At 40.1% G+C, this 23,293-nt stretch overlaps 2 pseudogenes; both read left to right on the forward strand.

Moving 5' to 3' along the window:
- The first annotated feature begins 3,669 nt into the window (after positions 1–3,669).
- Positions 3,670–11,962, forward strand: LOC102982680 (tropomyosin alpha-3 chain-like; annotated as a pseudogene).
- Positions 11,963–17,414: 5,452 nt separating this feature from the next.
- LOC112065030 (tigger transposable element-derived protein 1-like) lies at positions 17,415–22,378 on the forward strand (annotated as a pseudogene).
- Positions 22,379–23,293: the final 915 nt, after the last annotated feature.

Genomic DNA, 23,293 nt, shown 5'->3' on the forward strand with positions numbered 1-23,293 from the left:
ATGAAAGAAATCAAAGATGACAAACAGATGGAGAGATATACCATGTCCTTGGATTGGAAGAATCAATATTGTCAAAATGACTATATTACCCAAAGCAATCTACAGATTCAGTGTAATACCTATCAAATTACCAATGGCATTTTTTCACAGAATTAGAACAAAAAAATTTACAATTTGTATGGAAACACAAAAGACCCCAAATAGCCAAAGAAATCTTGAGAAAAAGAAATGGAGCTGGAGGAATCAGGCTCCCTGACTTCCTACTATACTACAAAGCTACAGTAATCAAAACAGTTTGGTATTGGCACAAAAACAGAAATATAGATCAATGGAACAGGACAGAAAGTCCAGAGATAAACTCACACACCTATGGTCAACTAATCTATGACAAAGGAGGCAAGAATATACAATGGGGAAAAGACAGCCCCTTCAATAAGTGGTGCTGGGAAAACTGGACAGCTACATGTAAAAGAATGAAATTAGAACACTCCCTAACACCGTACCCAAAAATAAACTCAAAATGAATTAAAGACTTGAATGTAAGGCCATATACTATAAAACTCTTAGAGGAAAACATAGGCAGAACACTCTCTGACATAAATCGAAGCAAGATCTTTTTGATCCACCTCCTAGAGTAATGGAAATAAAAACAAAAATAAATAAATGGGACCTAATTAAACTTAAAAGCTTTTGCACAGCAAAGGAAACCATAAACAAAATGAAAAGATAACCCACAGAATGGGAGAAAATATTTGCAAATGAAGTGACTGACAAGGGATTAATCTCCAAAATATACAAAGAGCTCCTGCAGCTCAATATCAAAAAAAAACCAAACCACCCAATCAAAAAATGGGCAGAAGATCTAAATAGACATTTCTCCAAAGAAGACATACAGATGGCCAAAAAGCATATGAAAAGATGCTCAATATCATAAATTATTAGAGAAATGCAAATCAAAACTACAATGAGGTATCACCTCACAACAGTCAGAATGGCCAACATCAAAAAACCTACAAACAATAAATGCTGGAGAGGGTGTGGAGAAAAGGGAACTCTCTTATACTCTTGGTGGGAATGTAAACTGGTACAGTCACTATGGAGAACAGTATGGAGGTTCCTTAAAAGACTAAATATAGAACTACCATATGATCCAGCAATCCATAATGACATTTGCAGCAACATGGATAGACCTAGATATTCTCATACTGAGTGAAGTCAGACAGAGAAAGACAAATATCATATGATATTGCTTATATGTGGAATCTGAAAAAAGATGGTACAAATGAACTTATTTACAAAACAGAAATAGAGTCACAGACGTAGAAAACAAACTTATGGTTACCAGGGGGTACGGGGAGTGGAAGGATAAATTGGGAGATTGGGATGGACATATACACACTACTACATATAAAATAGATAACTAATAAGGACCTACTGTATAGAACAGGGAGGTTCGTACCCTGGTCCGGGAGGATCCCACATGCCGTGGAGCGGCTGGGCCCATAAGCCATGGCCACTGAGCCTGTGCGTCCGGAGCCTATGCTCCGCAACAGGAGAGGCCACAACAGTGAGAGGCCCACGTACCAAAAAAAAAATAAAATAAAAAGATGTGGTACATATATACAATGGAATATTACTCAGCCATAAAAAAGAACAAAATAATGACATTTGCAGCAACATGGATAGACCTAGATATTCTCATACTGAGTGAAGTCAGACAGAGAAAGACAAATATCATATGATATTGCTTATATGTGGAATCTGAAAAAAGATGGTACAAATGAACTTATTTACAAAACAGAAATAGAGTCACAGACGTAGAAAACAAACTTATGGTTACCAGGGGGTACGGGGAGTGGAAGGATAAATTGGGAGATTGGGATGGACATATACACACTACTACATATAAAATAGATAACTAATAAGGACCTACTGTATAGAACAGGGAACTCTACTCCATACTCTGTAATGAGCTGTATGGGAAAAGAATCTAAAAAAGAGTTGATATATATATATATGTATAACTGATTCACTTTAGTGTACACCTGAAACTAACACAATTTGTATATCACCTATACTCCTATAAAAATTTAAAAATTTAAAAAAATAAATATCTCCCTTAAAAAAAAAGTGTCTCCTAATACCCAAATCTAGGACAAGATGAGAAAAAAATGTAAGAGTAATGGATTATAGCCTAGTATATAAAATATATATATATATATATATATATATATATATATATATAATTCGTGAGTCCATACTGATATAATTGAGTAAATAAATGGGAGAGAATTCCAATTAATAAATGTAGAAGGAATAATGGCAATATAAAATCATCATTTGGCAACATAATAGTAATAATTGCCTCAGTCAAGAATCATTAATAGATGCTAAAATTAGCAGGAGAAAGTACAATGAGAAACAGAATATGTACATACTCCCAAATATCTCCTCACAAGATACTTGCCAAATACAAAGACGAAAATAGTAATGTTACAGTGGAGAAATTTAGAAGACTTTGCCTTATTCAAGTGCTCCAATATCACCACTAATGAGACAGTGTCATCATGTGCCTCCTGATTTGATATGCTGAGAACGTGTGATGGTTAATTTTATGTGCCAACTTGACTGGGCCATGGGGTGCTCAGATATTAGATTAAACATCATATATGTATGTATTTGTGAGTGTTTCTGGATGAAATTTACATTTGAATTGGTAGAATGAGTGTAGCAGATTGCCCTCCTCAATGTGAGTGGGCTTCATCTGATCTGTTGAAGGGCTGAATAGAATAAACAGGTTGAGTAAGAAAGAATTTTTTGCTCTGTGTATCTTACTAACTTCAAGCTGGGACATCAGTCTTCTCCTGCCTACAGGCTCAGACTTGGACTCAAACTATACCATTGACTCTCTTGGGTCTGGACTTCTCCGCCTCCATAATCACGTGAGCCAATTCCTATTTATATTTGTGTGTGTGTGTGTGTGTGTGTGTGTGTGTGTGTGTGTGTGTGTGTGTGTACACATACACATATACACACACTATTGGTTCTGTTTCTCCAGAGAAACCTGACTAATACAGATATTTTGGTACTGAGAGTGGTTCTAAAGGAACAGAATTTTAAGGATGAGTTTTCTGAATTGATTCTGGCCTTCTGGAATTGACTCTCAAATCTGATTAGATTTAAAGATGCAGAATGACTCTGTATCCAGTAGTAAAGAGAGCACTTATAGTCCATGGCATGATCTGGCAATGGAGATACAGAACATATCTGCTTTGGATACTCCTAATCAATCCTTTATAAGAAGCAAGATGCTGGGTGACTGTGTATATGATACTTTCAAACATTTTGGGAAATCTAACATATCAATATAATGAGGTTGGCTGGTTGCTCCTAATGTTGCTGGACAAAGTGATAAAAAAAAAAAAGGATGAGCTCATGAATTCAATTTTTCAGCTCAGACACCACATAAATGACCTGAAAGCTTCTATACATGCCTTGGAATACTCTTGCCTCCTGTAGCTGCAGGGCCAAGATTGCTGAAAATCAAAAGAATCTCACCCTGTGATTAATTGAATTACAGGTTAGACTCCCAGCCTCACAGAGTATCTACCGTTAAAGTGAGGGCATTGACTGGGGAAAAAATGGGATCCTGCATGCTACCATGGGGATATGTGGGAAAAATCTGATGAAGCTGGAGACACTGAACCCTTAAATTCTGATGAGCCTTCTTTGCCGGTGGAAGAGGCCTCTCCACCCCCCACTGGAAGTGGCATTGGGTCAGGTACGTGGGATTTTTGCAACAATGCATAACCTGAATTTAATCATGAGAAAATATCAGACAGACCAAAACAGAGGGACATTCTACAAAATAACTGGCCAGTACTCTTCAAAAAGATCAAGGCCATGCAGGACAAACAAAGGCTAAGGAACTTTCACAGATTGAGGAAGACCAAGAAGACATGTCAACTAAATGCAATGTGGGATCACTGATTGGAATCTGGTCCCCAAAATAAGGTCATTAGTGGGACAATTGATAAAAGTTGCATAAGACTGTAGATTAGTTCATAGTACTGTATCAATATTAACTTCCTGTTTCTGAGCATTGTACTGTGGTTATGTAAGATGTTAACCTTTTGGGGGGCTGGGTGCAGTGTATGCAGGAATTCTTTGTGCTATTTTTACAACTGTTTTGTGTCTTAAATTATCTCAAAATGAAAAGTTCAAAAGTTAAAAAAAATAAGTTCAAAGCATTATTTAAAGTGAATTACACAAACATGCACTGAAATAGCAACTGGAGATGGAGAATATACTGAGGGAGTAAATGTAAAAAATATCCGGAATATTGATTAGGCTCCCTGAAATCATACTGTGTTCAAAACATGCCGCGGTCACACTGTGAAAAGCAAAATGGAAATAAGAAACTAGATGTAAAAAAAAATCACAAACAGCCTGAAGAACAATGCAAAATGACCACTTATTCAACCCATGAATTGAAAGGAATCCGGAGTAAAGAACTGATTAAAGAAGGGTTTGGAAGATTTAAAAAAAATGTGACTGAACACAAGTGAGGATTTTGACATATATGAGTGATTTCCTTCCTCTACTATTTCTGATAATAAATTATAAATATGTATTTCTCTATAGATGAATATATTCTATTTCTTCTAATAAGTATGCATGTGTCTATAAATTATGAATAGAAATTTATCATCATCGCTATAACTAGGAAAGGGTGGATATAAAGAATTGTGCATAAGTCAGAAAATTCTGCAAAAAAAAAAAAAAATGGAGTTGTAGACCAGGGAGAAAGAAACTGATCAGCCCAGTGGTTACACAGTAACTAAATGGAAAGAAGATCTAATAGTATATCATCATCATTATCTTAAGGCAATTATAGTATAGTGGCAAAAATCTGAGCATTTACTATATACCAGCCACTATTAATCAAGGACTTTACATGTCAATTCACATAATCCTCACAACATATGAGGTTAGTCTACTATTCTTCCCATTTTACAGATGATGGTAAAATGTAAACGGCAAAAATGGGATTTGAGGGCAAGCAGTTTGGCCCAAAAGTAAAGTTTTTAATCACAAGTTTTAACCACTGCCGTGAATTTGCAAGAAAAGACTTGACTCAACAGACTGGTTTTCCCTTCTCCTGGGAGATGAAGCTTCTAATTTATAATACTATTATGCCTTAATATGATCAATACCCAGGATTAGGATCTTCCTGTCACCAGGAGGTGATAGACTAGGGCATGTGTGGCAAGGTGAAGAGCTGAAGGTAGGGAAGGGGTGACAAGAAGGCTCAGACCATAGGATGTGGAGCCCACACCCCTCATGCCAGCACTGAGGCTGGTTGTAGTTCCCTACTGGCCAGGGCTCTCAAAGGGACCAGAGTGAACTGCTCCTGCCATACAGACACTGCCTTGTTGATTAGAAAATGGTTTTTTGGGTAGAATTTGAACTGGTGATGTCAGGCCTTGTTACACCTACCACTTGACTCCAAATTGGCAGCTGGGAGGACAGTCAGCAGAGGACAGTGGACAAATGCTCCTAAGTGTGAATTTAGATTTGAAAGACATCCTCAATCAGTTAATATATCCTGTGTTCAGAAAATATGGACACCAACAGTCAGGACTCACTGCGGTTAACTGACTAGGAAAAAAAACATGATGAAAACATTTGAGAAATATTTGTTCTGGAAACAGAATTTTCAAATGAATTTAGAGTAGGGTCAACTCAAAAGCCTACAGAAGACAAGGAGGTAATGGATTATAATCGAGTAAAACAGGCAGAGCTGTTTCTTTTGAGGAGGCTTTGTTTCCTTATTAAACACGTAGACTAGTCATCACTTCCACACAGAAATATACCCTCTCCAATGCTGCTTTTAAAACACACAGCTCTTCTGGGCTATCTTTTGTCTTCCCGGCTTTGATGGAGAGACGCACAGAGGAATAGTTCTCTCCTGTGGAACTTTCAGTAACGTAAGCATGATGATAAATGTGGACTGACAAGCCCTAAGAGGGATACAAGAAGCAGTGGGTGGGAGGATATGGGAGGATGGACAGCACATGCGCACTGATGAGTACAGGCTCTGTCGGCTGGCAGCTGGTTTTTGCCAAGAAGAATGTGGGCCCTGTGCTGTCAGACCTCCGCATTGTTCAAGAAAGCCTGAAAACATTTTTATATGAAATATCTTGGCTTCCAATATTTACCTCAAGCTTTCATATTAGGTGCAGACCTCCTTCTTAAAACACTTTCGTCATCATCAGTGACACTCTCCCAAGTGTCTTCCTTCTGTACTGGATGCTCCTCGTCTCCTTTTCTGGGTCCTCCTCCTCTGCTCATAATCTAAAATAAGGGTGTCCCAGATCCACTTCTCTGTTCTACCTACATTCTCTACCTGGGCAACCTCACCTGATCCCATGGCTTTCAGCCACCTGTGCCAGAGATTCCCAAACTTATATCCAGCCCTGACCTCTGCCTGGCACTCCAGACACTTGTCACCGTGACTTCTCCAAATAGATGGCTAATAGAAAACTCAAATTAACATGGCCAAAATGGAACTCTCCCCTGACCTACCCATACCTTCTCCTCCCCACCTCAGGAAATGGAACACCATCCACCAAGGTGTTCGAAACAGAAAAAAAAAAAAAAAAAAAAGAAACATTTCATGCTTTATGTAATATTTATGTGTGGTATAATTTTATGCTCACACTTGTTTATGTTATTCCCCCTTTTTAGGAGACTCTTTCAGCCCCTTCCTCATCCCTTTCACCAGGAAAATTCCTATTTTTCCTTCAAGAATCAGTTCCAGCATCATCACCTCCAGGCAGGGCTGATCACATAATTTTCTGGGCCCCATGCAAAATGAAAATGTGGATGAAATCAATCTACTTGTCACATGTTTGGTCACCCCAAGCCAAGGGATTGTAGCCTCTGCATGGGACACTCTTGGTACCTGAATTGGGGGTGAGAGAGAGGCCCTCATGAGTTGCCTAGACAATGCGCCTGTGCAGCTGCCAGAGCAGGGTAGGGACAACTGCCACCTTGCCCCACCCCAAGACACCGTGGGGCGCAAGCCTGACCTTGACCCTCCTTTCTCCTGTGCCTGGTCTCTGCCTGGGATGGAGGGTGATGGCAGTATGCGGGCCTCCCCCTGCAAGGTTTACTGCCTCATGGCTCCAGTGGCTGAGGATGGGCTGCTGAGAACCCCTCCTGTGGAGACAGGGAAGCAGAGGAAGGTGGGACTGCACTGAGCTGGGGCTCCAAGCCCCGTGTACATTTCCATTGTCCCATTGAACTGCACCTACAAAACACACATTTCAAGGATAAAGCTACAATATTAAGAATTTTGAAAGGGGACCACAGAGCATTAAACCCCAAGAATGAGCACTTCTGAGCGTGAGGCCCTGAGATACTGGTTGTATGCCCATGAAGCTGGTCCTGCCTCCGAGAAATTTTCTGTGACCAGTGTCCCCAAACTGAACTAGCTGCCCCTTTCTGTGCTCCTTGCTTACCCCATGTTTGCATGTACCACTACATTTAGCACTTTATCTTACATTATCTATTTATATGTATGTTTCACAAAATATTTTGTAAACTTCATAAGTTCAAGGAATTTGGCTAAATTCTTTTTTCTTTTTAATTTCTAGGCCTCAGTATTGAAACTGCTTATCAGTAGACCTTTGATAGGTGTTCAAATGACCTGACAAATATACTAACTGGCTGAGCAGAAACCAATTTATACACCATCCCTTTTCGGCCCTGCCAACACCTCTACCACGGTTGTCTCCCTTGTGTTCCAGCCCCAGCAATGGATCACACCTGATCCACAGTTTTATGTCCCCACTACCATAGCCACTGCCACCACCACGGACTAGGAAGTTTCCATGCACAGCTCCAACTGACAAGGAGAGATCATCACATTTGAACATCTGAACACTCGCCAGATGGGATCCACAGAGGCTCTGGCTTCCTCTGGGGAGCTGGGAAAGGCTGTGTAACATAGCTGGAAAGGTGAGAAAGTTAACATCCTAAGGAGGCAGAATTCAACAATGAAAGGCAAGAGATAGAAAGGAGTCAGCAGATATTTACCTGTCTTTCCTTCCCCTAATGGATTGTTCTGAAACGCAGTCATTTTATTTGGCCTCTCTGGAAATGTCCCACAAGGCTGGGCAACCAGCCATGTTTATTCTGAAGTGATAGCCAGCTTGCCAATCCTCCTCCTTGTAGTTTCTTACCCTACTTAGGGTAAGTTTAGGGATATCAAGTTGTCACTGCAACTGATCAAATGGGGGTAATGATAATTATCGTACTTTTGCAGCGGTCGGCTACTTATGATGGCACTGAAACCCTTGATAGGTTCAAGGCAGCTAATTGTCATTTTAAGGCATTCTGTGAAAGCCATAGATGGCTTTAAGGCAGGTAGTAAGTCCAGATCATGAACACATCAAGCAAGAACCAGAGGAGCATCTGTGGGGGTAGATCTTGAGGGTGTTGGACCCTCAAGTGGAAATGGAATTTTAAACTAAGCAGGAGAAATTTGTTGCAATGGGCAACTCATCCATAAGTTGGAATTTAGTGTCTAGCAAGTCTTTATAATGTCCTAATAAAATTCAGTGTTTACCAGTCCTAATAGTTAGCTGGGATGACTCCTTAAAGCCTGGATTCACAATGGCTCAGCTAGTTGAGGTGGATTTGTTGGAACTTACTTGGCAGAGTAATGAGAAAGGGGTGAGAAGCCTCAGGAAAAAGAGAATATTAGAATGAAGACATGCAAACCCACTACCTGAGTATATTCTCCAGGAGGGACACTCCCCTCGCTAAGAAATGTACCCATGACGGGAGAGCCAACATCACTGAGAAACTCACTGTTGGTTGTCTTCTTCAGGCCAGGGTTGACAGTGGAAGATCCTGGCATAGCACTGGACTTTATATCAATGGAGATATTGGGATTCTGGAAAGGCAGAAGCCAGGGGGGGATATAATTACTAAACTGAGTAGTATGGTCAGAATGGCAATCAAAGTGCCTTGGCCCAAAGTGATTATTACCTCAAATTGATGATGGTTTTCCCAAAGGTAACACAGACAAACCACCATCTAAGAGCATTGGTTGTCAAAGTGTTGTCCTAAGATCAACAGCTTTAGCATCACCTAGGAACTTCTTTGAAACGATAATTCTCAAACCCCACTCCAGACCTACTAATGTAAAAATTCTGGGGATGTCGCCCAACAATCTATGTTTTAACTAATCCCCTAGGTGGTTTGGATACATGCTAAAGTTTAAAGACCGCTGACTAGGCTTTTGTTTGATTTGTACAACCAAAAAGAATTCAAAACTGATGATCATAAGGCTGATGTCAGACACTGATGGAAAACTGAAATTTCCAGTTACTAGATCCAAGCCAGTTCACAGAGCCCGAGACCATTGATTAAAGGGAATATTGGGTCCCCACAATGCCACCACAGCATGGCAAGTATCTCTCTAACCTTTCCTCAAATTTGCCAGAGTAACTGTGTGCTGAAGAAAAGGGAATACCCAGATTTTTTTTTTTTTTTTTTGCTGCACCACAAGGCATGAGGGATCTTAGTTCCTCAACCAGGGATCAAACCTGTGCCCTCTGCAGTGGAAGTGTAGAGTCTTAAACACTGGACCACCAAGGAAGTCCCCAGATGTCTTGAGGATAGTTAGAATGAGATCACAGCTGACAACAATATTAGAGAACCCCAAACACCACCATGGTCCTCCAGTTAAAAGGGAGCCTTATAGATACCAGATTGTAAATGGTGTTTGGGTTCAAGTGCATCTCACAATGAATCCAATAGATCCAAGGACCCACTCTGTTGCTGTATCTCTAGTCTCTGAATGCCTAATGGGATAGATATACTTAGAAGTTTGCCCTTGGTTTCCTGACCTATGAATTAAGGAACATTATGATTAAAAAAGGTGCAAGGCACCTTCCCTCCAGGCCAAGACAGTACATCAGAAGCAATATCACCTGCCAGACAAATTGCAGAAATTAGTACCAAAAAAAGACTTAAAAGATTCAGGGATGGTGATTCCCATAATATACCTAGTCATTTCACCTAACTGGCCTCTGCAAAAAAATCATGTGGATCATGGTGGGTGCCAGTGGACTACTATAAACTTAAAATAGTATTCCCAATTATAGTTTCTGTGCTAGATATGAATTTTATGGGAGCAGATCAACTCAATCTCTGGCACTTCATTTGTGACTACTGTTTCGCTGAATGCTTTATTCCTGATTCTCATCAATAGATAGGATCAAAAGCAGCTCATCTTCACGTTTCAAGGACAGCAGAAAGTCTTCACTATCTTGCCCTAGGTCTGTGTTAATTTTCTGCTGTCTGTCATGGTCTATTCTATAGCAATCTCCATCATCTTGCTGTTCCGCCGCGCATCATGCTAGCTTTCTACACTGATTGACATTTTACTAATTGGACCTAATAAGGAGAACAGGTCAAGTAATTCAAATGCCCTATTAAAACACATATGTGTCAGAGGGTAGGCAGTAAGTCCTTGATGATCAAGGGGTCTGCAACATCAGTGAAATTTTTAGGGGTCCAGTGGTCTGGAACATGAAGGGCCATACACTCTGAAGTAAAGCCTGAGAGCCTGACAATGGTACACCAAGTAACTGTGCAATTGGAGCTGCCTGTCATGAGCTTAGTGTTAACTGAAACTCCCAGAAGAAGGTTGAGAGGCAAAGAAGCAAACTATTGCATGAAAGAAATGGTAGATTTAGGGAGACTTAAGTACTCCAGAAGATGCAAAAAAAAATATGACTTGTTGGCCTAGACCTCCATATCGCCTGCCTCTGCTGCACTGATGCAACTCTCTCAGCCCACACCTACTCCAACCGAGGGAGAAAAGAAAGACCTTGAACTCAAGTCAAAGACAGTTTGGTAGTATGCTATATTGGGTCCTATAGAAATGGATCACTGCCACATTATGCCACAAAGAGACTCCTAATAACCAGGTAGATAGAATGACCTATTTTCTGGGTGTCAGTCAGCTTCTCTCCTTGCTCAGTTCACTGCTTGCACAATGGGCTAATGAACAAAGTGGCCATGGTGGCATGTTCAGATCCTGTACACGAATCCAAAAGCAGGGGCTCCAGGGGAAGTAGGGGTGAGAAGCGGCTGCAGCTCCGGGCAGAGGCAGGAACCGGAAGGCAAGCAGCGGTCGGGTAGGCACCACGGCGGGGGTCACCATCGAGGCGGTGAAGCACAAGACCCATGTTCTACAGCAGCAGGCCGGTGACATGGAGGAAAGGGCCGAGCACCTCCCGCGGAAATGGAGGGAGAAAGGTGGCCTGGGAACAGGCTGAGTTGGCCTCCTTGAACCATAGGATCCAGCTGGTTGAAGAGGAGCTGGACCGTGCTCAAGAGCGCCTGGCCACTGCCCTGCAAAAGCTGGAGGAAGCCGAGAAAGCCGCTGATGACAGCGAGAGAGCCATGAAGGTCACTGAAAACCAAGCCTTAAAAGAGGAAGAAAAAATGGAGCTCCAGGAAATCCAACTTGAAGAAGCTAAGCACACTGCAGAAGAGGCAGGTAAGAAGTACGAAGAGGTGGCTCTTAGGTTGGTGATTATTGAGGGAGACTTGGAAGGCACAGAGGAGTGAGCTGAGCTGGCAGAGTCCCATTGCCGAGAGACGGATGAGCAGGTCAGACTGATGGACCAGAAGCTGAAGTGTCTGAGTGCTGCTGAAGAAAAGTACTCTCAAAAAGAAGACAAATGTGAGGAAGAAATAGATTCTTACTGATAAACTCAAGGAGACAGAGACTCATGCTGAGTTTGCTGAGAGATCGGTAGCCAAGCTGGAAAAGACAGTTGAAGATTTGGAAGATAAACTGAAATGCACCAAAGAGGAGCACCTCTGTACATAAAGGATGCTGCACCAGACTCCGCTTGGCCTGGATGAGATGTAGAGCACCCCAGTCCCGCCCTGCGCCGCTCCTTCCTCTGACCCCGACTCGGCTGAGACCAGCCTGCCCGAATCTGACCTTTAAACTGATGGCTGATCTTTAACTGGAAGGCTACTTTCTCGTTTCACCATGTCTCCCACCCCCTCCGCTGTGTCCTCTTCGCCAAACTGTCTCTGCCTCTCCCCAGAGATTCCAGTTGGACTAGAGGCTGAGCACTTTGGGGAACAACTGTTTAAGGGAATGTGAGCACAATGCTAAGTGCCTTTAAAAGCGTGCTGTGATGCACACATTTTATAATTACCTTTTTTGTTGTTGATGTAGCAGCCATTTGTAAAACATTCCACATAATTCCATAGTTCTGAAGCAGCAGTCTAATCCCTGTCTCACTTTTGGAAGGTAACTTTTCAGCTTAATGCATATTACCCTCTCTGTAGAGGAGGGGAAAAGGTATGGGCCTGCCTTCCTGAGAGCCAAACAGCCCAGAGAAAGGCTCCATTTGGGGAAACCTCGATGCTCTGTAAAAAGTACCCACCAAATTAGAGAGGTGATTCCAGGAGGAGTCAGCAAAAAAAAAAAAAAAAAAGTGCTGTTCAGGTTTTCGGCTGAAAATGGTATCTTTGGGCAACTTTTTTTTTTTCATCAGAAGTGACCAAACAAAATTAAGATGGCTAGGACTTCCCTGATGACGCAGTGGTTAAGAATCCACCTGCCAATGCAGAGGACACGGGTTCGAGCCCTGGTCCGGGAAGATCCCACACGCCGCGGAGCAACTAAGCCTGTGCGCCACAACTACTGAGCCTGCGCTCTAGAGCCCGCGAGCCACAACTACTGAAGCCCGTGCGCCTAGAACCCGTGCTCCGCAAGAAGAAGCCACCGCAGTGAGAAGTCCACGCACCACAATGAAGAGTAACCCCCGCTCGCCACAACTACAGAAAGCCCTCGTGCAGCAACGGAGGCCCAATGCAGCCATACATACATACATAAATTTTAAAAATGGCGAGACCTCTGAGACTGAATCCTTGTCCTAGCTCTACCCCATTCCCAACTGCACACAGAATGGATCATGTGCCCCTTATGTTGAGGTGACCACTTATTTGCTCTCCCGCCTCCTTGAAAGAAAATTATGTTTTCCCACTGATTGCCACCTGAAACTCATCTCAGCACCCTTTCCTGGGTCTGAAGCTGCTGTCTCTAACAGTGCCATCTCATTGTGCTTTGTATCAGTTAGCACTGGAGAAATCTTAAATACCTTATGTACAAAGCTGTTTTTAAGTTTTATACTACTTTGAAACTTTGCTTCTTTGGGGTTGGGGCACACTGGTCACCCCATCTGGCTGTGAGAGCTCTTTAGTCTGTGGGCTGGCAGTGTGCTGATCTTTTAAAGTTTCTTTCCCCACCCAATCCCCCATTTTTGGTGAGGTTTCAGTGAGGTTTGTTAGGTGTGCATCCTGCAGCTTAATTGGCTTAAAATGTTCTCTCCTTTGGTGTGGTCTCTTTGGGGGCCAGTTGGGAGAAAGAAAAACCAATAGTGTAACTGTTTTGATACTGAAAATTGATAAATGTCTTTTTGAAATAAAGAACCAGTCCCTCCCCGCTTAAAAAAAAAAAAAAAAAAAAAAGCAGGTGCTCTAGGAACCAAGAATCAGCCTATCTTCTACCACTTTTAATGACCCACTTGCAGAATTTGTGCTATCTGTTCCTACAACCTTATACCTGCTGCGTTAGAGATCCTGATTCCCAAGGGAGCATTGCTTCCTAGAAACAACACTAAGTTTCACTGAACTGGAAATTGAACTGCTTTGAACTCCTCATGCCAGTAGATAAGCAAGAAAAGAACTACTCTACTGACTGGTTTAGTTGACCCTGATTGTCATGAGAAGGTGGGGTTGTTGCTACACAGTGGGGGCAAAAACAAGTACATCTGGATTGTAGGACTCACTGAGGCACCTCTTGGTGATTCTGTGGCCATGAATAGTTGTAAATGGACATTCAAAGCAACTATTGCCTGACAAAGGAAAACAACTGAGGGTTCAGATCTATCAGGGATGAAGGACTGTGTCAACCTACCAGGCAAGCAACCTACAGCAGCTGAAATGCTGACTGAAGGTGAGAGAAACTAGAGTGGGTGACAAACGAGGTAACTGATGAATATCAGCTATGATCCTGGGACCAGCTGCAGCAGTGACAATTGTAGCTTGGTTTCTTAATCCTCTTTAAGTCTTGTTGAGAAATGGAAACTGACTGATACTTGGAAGGACTGGCCTTGCATCTTCCTTCTTAATGAAGTACAGGAAGTATATCTTGTTCTCATACAAGATCTAGGATATTATAACAGGATGCAAGTAAATCTGATTGGTTCAAGGGATATAGTATAGGAGACCCAGCTTATGTATCACCCAGGATGAACTCATCCCTGCCACCCATTCCACCCAGGCATCAACCATCTGCAAGTCTTCTAGCTATTCAAAATATCCCTACAGTGATTAAGTCCTAGACACTGCCACTGTCATTGTACACTGATGGTCCCCACACATAGCCCCAACTGGCACGTGGAGACTGTCCCATTGCAGGCCAGAGGCTCTTGTTGCCCCAGTGGCTGCCTGGAGGGTCTGCATAATACAACCTGCACACATAGGAAGTTAATGCCTCATAGAGTGGATTTCAGCACTGAAAGAATATAGGTAGGAAGGACAACAGGAGATAAAATTTGCACCCTTCCTTCTCTACAGTGGACTGCTCTGAGACGCAGTCTTTCCATATGGCTTCTCTGGAGACTTCCTGCAAATCTAGGCATCTCGTTCATGGTGTTGTGAAGTTTTGGCCATCTCAGTAACTCATCCCTTTGAATTTTCTCTCCTTTTTCCACCTCAATTCCCTTTGACTCTCATTCTTGCTTCCTTGGGAATGCAGCCACCCCACCCTACCCCCAATAAAACGTTAGCATGTCAAACTTTGATGTAGGTTTTTTTGTGTGATCCTGAGCTAAGATGTCAGCTATTTTAATTTTTTTAAAAAGTGGGTGATTCAGGACTCTCAGTTTCCAGTCCAACACATAAAGTGCTTAGAAGTGACCATTCCTTCCCAACAAGGAAAAATCTAAGCAAACTGAAAAATCAGCAGTCTCTTCTAAGATCTGTCAGAGATGTGAGGTCACAAGGCTAACTGCTGCTCCCCAAATTGGAGAGACACACAGGTGAACACAGAAAACCACAACTTATCAGAGCAGAAATCCATGAACAGACATCTCCATGGGAACCAGTGCCAGGGCAGAAAAATCTGAACTGTAATTGATGAATTGATGATGGAGACTCAGTGTGGACAAGTCTGAGACTTAAACACTACAAGAGGAACCAGTGATGGGGCGGGACGGGATGGGGGGAGCATTGCTCACACTTTTGTGAGTTTCACCTCACAGGTCCTCACAGTCAATACTGGAGGAAAATCCCCTCAACCTTCCAGCAGGGGAATAAGGAAAAGAAACCATTTTGAAATATGCTAGAGGATTCTGTCTTCTCAACAACCACCCCCTCCTGCCCCCAGGAGAAACTATTTTACCAAAACTTAACCTGCTGGGGTTTTATCAGAGCCTGACCAACTTGAGGGAAGGGAAACACCCAACTCCAGCCCCATCTAACCATCCTGTACCACCTAAGGGGTGGGGGTGGGGAGAATACTGGGAAGTACTGGTGAACTTCACAGTCCAGGCACACAGACTCATGAAAAAAGGGAGACCTAATCACAGGACTTTCAAATGCTGCCCACTCCTCCATATGTTACCACCACAACACTAAAGACCTATGTACTTCAATTCCTGGTACATCACATCCACCTTTTAACCAAAAATTACAAGGCATACTAAAAGGCAAAAAATACTGTTTGAAGAGGCATGACAATCATCAGAACCAGAGTCAGATATGGTAGGAATGTTGGAATTATCACAACAGTAATTTGAAAAAACTGTGATTAATATGCTAAGGGCCTTGATGGTAAACGTAGACAACATGCAAAAAAAGGACACGTAAGAAGACAAAGTAGAGAGATGGAAATTCTAAGAAAGTATCAGAAAGAAATACTAGATATCAGTAAAGACGTTTGATGGGCTCATTAGGAGAATAGAGAATAGATACAGCAGAGGAAATAATCTCTGAACTTGACGATATGACAATGGGAACTTCCAAAACTGGAAAGCAAAGAGAATGACGAATTACAAAAAATAGTACAGAATATCCAAAAAATGTAGGACAATTATAAAAGGTATAACATACATATAATGGAAATAGAAGGAAAAGAGGGAAAGGAACAGAAGAACTATCTGTAATAACAATGACTGAGAATTTCCCCAGATTAGTCAGACACCAAACCACAGATCCAGGAAGCTCAGAGAACACCAAGCAGGATAAATGCCAGCAAAACCACTACAGATTGGTACTGAAACTTCAGAAAATCAAAGCTAAAGGAAAAATCTTGCAAGAAGCTGGAAGGAAAAAACACTTACCTATAGAGCAACAAAGATAAGAGTCACAACCCCAGAAATCACAGAAGTAAAAAGAGAATGGAATGAAATATTTACAGTGTTGAGAAAAAAAAAAAAACAACCCAACAACCAAACCCTATTATCCTAGAACTCTGTACCCTTTGAAATATACTTCAGAGTGAAGGAGAAATAAAAACACTCTCAGACAAACAAAAATTGAGGGACTTTCTTGTCAGTAGACCTACCTTGTAAGAAATGTTAAATTCTTCAGAGAGAAGGGAAATGATATAGGTCAAACTCATATCTACATAAAGAAGAATATCAGAGAATGAATAAGTGAAGACCAAATAAAAACTGATTTTTCATAATTCTTCTAACAGCTAGTGATTTATTCAAAATAATTACAATAACGCTTTTGATTATGTATGCTTATGTGTGTACATATAAAACATACATATATGTGTATATATGTATATGTGCTTATATATGCATATATATAAGTGAAATGAATGACAGCAATGAAACAAGGGAAGGGAGGAATTAGGATTATTTTGCTATTATAATGTATTCACACTATCTGTGGAGTGGAACACAGGCATACCTTGTTTTATTGTGCTTTGCCTTATTGCACTTTTTACAAATTGAAGGTTTGTGGCAACGCTGAGTGAAGCAAGTCTACTGGCATCATTTTTCGAAGAGCATTTGCTTATTTCATGTCTCTATGTCACATTTTGGTAATTCTTGTAATATTTCAAATTTTTCATTATTATATTTGTTATGATGATCTGTGATCTTTAATATTACTACTGTAATTGTTTTGGGGTACCATGAACTGCAACCATATAAGACAGCAAACTTAATAAATTTGTGTGTTCTGACTGCCCCACCTACCAGCCATTCCATTTCTCTCCCTCTCTCCTCAGGCCTCCTTATTCCCTGAGACACAACAATATTGAAATTATGGTAAATAATAACCCTACAATGGCCTCTAAGTGTTCAAGTGAAAGAAAGCGTTGCACATCTCTCACTTTAATTAAAAGCTAGAAATGATTAAGCTTAGTGAGGAAGGCATGTCAACAGCTGAGATAAGCTGAAAGCTAGGCCTCTTGTGCCAAACAGCCAAATTGTGAATGCAAAGGAAAAGTTCTTGAAGGAAATTAAAAGTGCTACTCCAGCAAACACATGAATGATTAGAAAGCAAAACAGCCTCATTGCTGATATGGAGCAAGTTTTATTAGTCTCCATAGAAGATCAAAATCAGCCATAACATTCCCTTAAACCAAAGTCTAATTCAGAGCAAGGCGCTAATTCTCTTCAATTCTCTGATGTCTGAGAAAGATGAGGAAGCTGTGGATGAAAAATTTGAAGCCAGCAGAGGTTGGCTCATGAGGTTTAAAGAAAGATGCTTTCTCCATAACATAAAAGTACAAGATGAAGAAGCAGGTACTGATGTAGAAGTTCCAGCAAGTTATTCACAATATCTAGCTAAGATAATTAGTGAAGGTGGCTACACTAAATAACAGATTTTTGATGTAGATGAAACAGCCTTATATTGGAAGAAAATGCCATCTATTACTTTCATAGCTAGAAAGGAGAAGTCAATGCCTGGCTCCAAAACTTCAAAGGACAGGCTGAGTCTTGTTAAAAGCTAATGCAGCTGGTGACTTTAAGTTGAAGCCATTGCTCATTCACCATTCTGAAAATCCTAGAACCCTTAAGAATTATGTTAAATCTATTCTGCCTGTGCTCTATAAATGGAACACCAAAGCCTGGATGACAGCACATCTGTTTACAACATGATTTACTGAATATTTTAAGCCCACTGTTGAGACCTACTCCTCAGAAAAAAGATTCTTTTTGAAATATTATGGCTCACTGACAATGCACCTGGTCACCCAAGAGTTCTGATGGAGATGTACAATGAGATTAATGTTGTTTTCATGCCTACTGACACAACATCCATTCTGCAGCTCATGGATCAAAGAGTAATTTTGACTTTCCAGTCTTATTCGTTAAGAAATACATTTCAGTAAGGCCATAGCTGCCATAGATAGCAATTCTTCTGATGGACCTGGACAAAGTAAATTGAAAACCTTCTGGAAAGGATTCACCATTCTAGATGCCATTAAGTACATTTGTGATTCATGGGAAGAGGTCAAAATATAAACACTAACAGGAGTTTAGAAGAAGTCAATTCCAACCTTCATAGATGATTTTGAGGGGTTCAAGACTTCAGTAGAGGAAGTGATTGCAGATGTGGTAGAAATAGCAGGAGAACCAGAAGTAGAGCCTGAAGATGTGACTGAATTGCTGAAATTGCATGATAAACTCTAATGAATGAGTTGCTTCTTATGGATGATAAAGAAAGTGGTTTCCTGAGATAGAAACTGCTCCTGGTGAAGATGCTGTGAAGACTGTTGAATTGACAACAAAGGATTTAGAATATTACATAAACTTAGTTGATAAAGCAGTGGCAGGGTTTGAGAGGACTGACTCCAATCTTGAAAGCAGTTCTACTGTGGGTAAAATGTTATCAAACATCATTGTACACTACAGAGAACTCATTCATGAAAGGAAGAGTTAATCAATGTGGTGAACTTCATTGTTGTCTGATTTTAAGAAACTGCCACAGCTACCTCAACTTTCAGCAAACACCACCCTGATCAGTCAACAGCCATCAACACTGAGGCAAGACCTTCCACCAGCAAAAACATTACAACTTGGTGAAGGCTCAGGTGATGGTTATCATTTTTTAGCAAGAAAGTATTTTTTTATTAAGGTATGTACATTTTTTCAGAGATAATGCTATTGCACACTTAATAGACTACACTATAGTGTAAACATAAACTTATATGCACTGGGAAATGAAAAAATTCATGTGACTCACTTTATTGTGATATTCACTTTATTGTGGAGGTCTGGAACTGAACCCCCAAAATCTCCAGGGTACGTCTGTAGTATTATCTGAAAGTAGCTTGGATTAGGTGTAAATGTATATTGCAAACTCTAGGGCAACCACTAAAAATAGTAAGAGAGAAAATGGAATCATAAAATTATCAATTAAAACCACAAAATGCAAAAAAAGTGTGAAAGACAAAAATAGGAACAAAGAACAAGGGCAACAAATAGAAAATAGTAACAAATATGGTGGATATTAATCCAACCATATCAATAATCACTTTAAATATCAATGATCTAAATAAACCTATTAAAAGACAGATTGTCAGAGTGGATCAAAAACCAAGGCCCAATTATATGTTGTCTAAAAGAAACCCACTTTAAATATAAAAACACATAGAGATCAAAAGTAAAGAGATAAAGATATACCATGCTAACACTAATCAAAAAAAGTGAGAATAGTTACATTAATTTCAGACAGCAGACTCAGAGCAAGGAAAGTTATAGGAATAAAGATGCATATTACATAATGACAAAGGGGTGAATCCTTAACGTGTATGTGTCTAACAACAGAGTGTCAAAATATATAAGGCAAAAAACTAAAATAGATGGAATACACTAATAGAGTTGGAGAGTTTAATACTTCTCTGTCAGTAATGGGCAGATCCAGCAGGCAGAAATTCAGTAAAGACAGAGTTGAACTCAATAACATCATAAGTCAACTGGATATAATAGACATTTATTGATTACTTCATCCAGTAGCAGATTACACATCCTGCTCAAGCTCACATGGAACATTCAAGATAGACCACTTTCTGGGCCATAGAACATACCTTAATAAATTTAAAGAATATATATCATATAATGCCTGCTTTCAAACCACAATGTAATTAAACTAGAAATCAATAATAGAAAACCAACTGGAAGATTCCCAAATACTTGGAGATTAAACACCACACTTCTAAATAACCTATGAATCAAAGAGGAAATCTATATTCATTAAAGAAATTGAATTAATAATTAATAACCTTCCAAAACAGAAAGCACCAGGCCCAGATTGGGTTCCCTAGTGAATTCTACCAAACATTTAAGGAAGAAATTATACCAATTCTCTACAATCTCTTCCAGAAGATAGAAACAGGGGGAATACTTCCTAACTCGTTCTACGAGACCAGTATTACCCTAATACCAGAACCAGACAAAGACATTATTTAAAAACTACAGCCTAATGTCTCTCATGAACATTGACATAAAAATCCTCAACAAAATATTAGCAAATAAAGTCCAACAATGTGTAAGAAGAATTATACACTCTGACCAAGTGGGCTTTATCCCAGGTATGCAAGGTTGCTTCAACATTCAAAAATCAATTAATGTAACCCATCACATCAACAGGCTAAAGAAGAAAAATCACATGGTCATATTAATAGGTGCATAAAAAGCATTTGACAAAAGCCAGCATGCATTTATGATAAAAACTCTCAGCAAACCAGGAATACAAGGGAACATCTTCAACTTGATAATGAACATCTACAAAACACCAACAGCTAACATCACACTTAATGGTGAGAAATTCGAAGCTTTCCTGCTAATATCAGGAATAAGGCAAGGATGTCCACTTTTATCTCTGTTTTTAAATATTGTACTGGGAGTCCTAGCTAATACAACATGACAAGAAAAGGAAACAATAAAAGGAATAAAGTATATTCAGATTGAAAAAGAAATAAAATTGTCTTTGTTCACAGATGACATAATTCTTTATGTAGAAAATCTAGAAGAATTGACAAAAAATTTAAAAAAACCTCCTGGAACTAATAAATGATTATAGCAAGGTTGCAGGATACAAGGTTAATATGCAGAAATCCATTGCTTTCCTTATACCAGGAATGAACACGTGGAATTTGAAATTAAAAACACACTACCTTATACATTAGCACCCCCCAAAATAAAATACTTAGGTATAAGCCTAACAAAATGTGTACAAGATCTCTATGAAGCAAACCTCAAAACTCCAATAAAATATCAATATATCTAAGGAGAATAAAATAAATGGAGAGGTTGCATGTTCATGGATAGAAAGACTCAATATTGTCAAGATGTCAGTTCTTCCCAACTTGATCTATAGATTCAGCACAATTCCAGTCAAAGTCCCAGCATTTTGTGGACATCAACAGACTAATTCTAAAGTTTATATGAAGATTAAAAGACCCAGAACAACCAATTCAATATTGAAGGAGAAGAACAGTGCTAGCAAGAATGTGGAACAACAGGAATTCTCATTCATTGCTGGTGGGAAGGCACAATGGTACAGCTACTTTGGAAGACAGTTTGGCAGCTTCTTATGAAACTAAATATACTCTTACCATATGATCCAGTAATCATGCTCCTTGGTACTTACTTAAATGAGTTGAAAACTTATGTCTATGCAAAAACCTACACATTGATATTTATTGCACCTTTATTCATAATTGCCAAAATTTAGAAGCAACCAAGATGTCCTTCAGTAGGTAAATGGATAAACTGTAGTACATTCAGACAATGGAATACTATTCAACACAAAAAAGAAAAGAGCTGTCACACAGAAAAGACCTGGAGGACATTTAAATGAGTATTTCTAAGTGAAAGAAGCCAATATGAAAAGGCTGTATGGTTCCAAGTATATGACATTATGAAAAAGGAAAAACTATGGAGACAGTAAAAAGATCAATGGTCTCCAGGGCTTGGGGGTGGAGGGACGGAGAGATGAATAGGCAGAGCATAAAGGATTTTTAGGGCAGTGAAACTATTCTGTATGATATCACAACGGTGGATATATATCACTATACATTCATCAAAACCCACAGAATGTGCAATACCAAGAGTGAAGCCTAATGTTAACAATGGACTTTGGGTGATAACAATGTGTCATTGTAGGTTCATCAGCTGTAGTAAATGCAGCACCTGTAGCGGATGATGTCAACAGTGGAGGAAGTTGTGGATGGGGCCGTATGGGTGGGAACAGAGGGCATAGCGGAAATCTCCGTCCTTCCTGCTCAGTTTTGCTATGAACCTAAAACTGCTCTAAAAAATAAAAGTTTATTAACTTTCAAAAACTGGGTTATTCATGGATGTCATATGTATGGCAACATAACTTTCTAATTCTTTTTCCTTATATTTTCAACTACCATACGTAATATTGTTTCGAAATGTTTGGACATTTGGAACAAAACCAATATATTATGTCTCAGCATCTCTACCAGCTGGTGGCTCCCTAAAGACAAGTCCCTATTCTCATAATCCCAGCAGTCAGCTGAGTCTCTAGCCCAGAAGGGATGCTAACCAAATATGCACTAAAGTCTTCAGGAAAGGCAACAGAGGAAAGAGAACCAAAGTAGGAGTTGGATTAACCTTTCTTGGTGATTTCCTAGGCCCCATTACCTTGGGCAAATCACACGTTCACTGAGATTAATTCTCAGAAGCTATGAAATGGTGATAACCTCATCTCTTCACAAAATTGTTGTAAGGACCAAGGGAGATGCACCACATATAAAACTATTTTTAAATTGTAGAATTCTTTACAAAAGTCAGCTACTCTTACTCATGGGAAATGACTAAATAGATACTAAATTAAAAAGGAGAGAAAAAGATGGGCTGGACGGAAAATGGGAAATGAAAAAATTAAAGGGAAACGAAGATAAATTCAGTCATCACCACACTTGAAACAAGATTCTGTGCTTCTTCCTCCTTCCCTGCACACAACAAACTGTGACAGCAGACACCGGTTTTCTCTCACATTTTCCCTAAGTTCTCATTCATCAATGTATCAAACATTTACGGAACACAAATAAGTACCAGGCCTTGAGCTAGGAAAGGGCACAAGGCCTAATCAGTGCCCTCAGAGAGGTCTACGTCTAGTGGGGGAGGCATACAAGTGAACAGACTGATACAATCGAGGGCAGTCAAAGGCCCCCAAATGGAGCTGA

Source organism: Physeter macrocephalus, chromosome 1 (genome assembly GCF_002837175.3).
Source record: "Physeter macrocephalus isolate SW-GA chromosome 1, ASM283717v5, whole genome shotgun sequence".
Taxonomy (NCBI): domain Eukaryota; kingdom Metazoa; phylum Chordata; class Mammalia; order Artiodactyla; family Physeteridae; genus Physeter; species Physeter macrocephalus.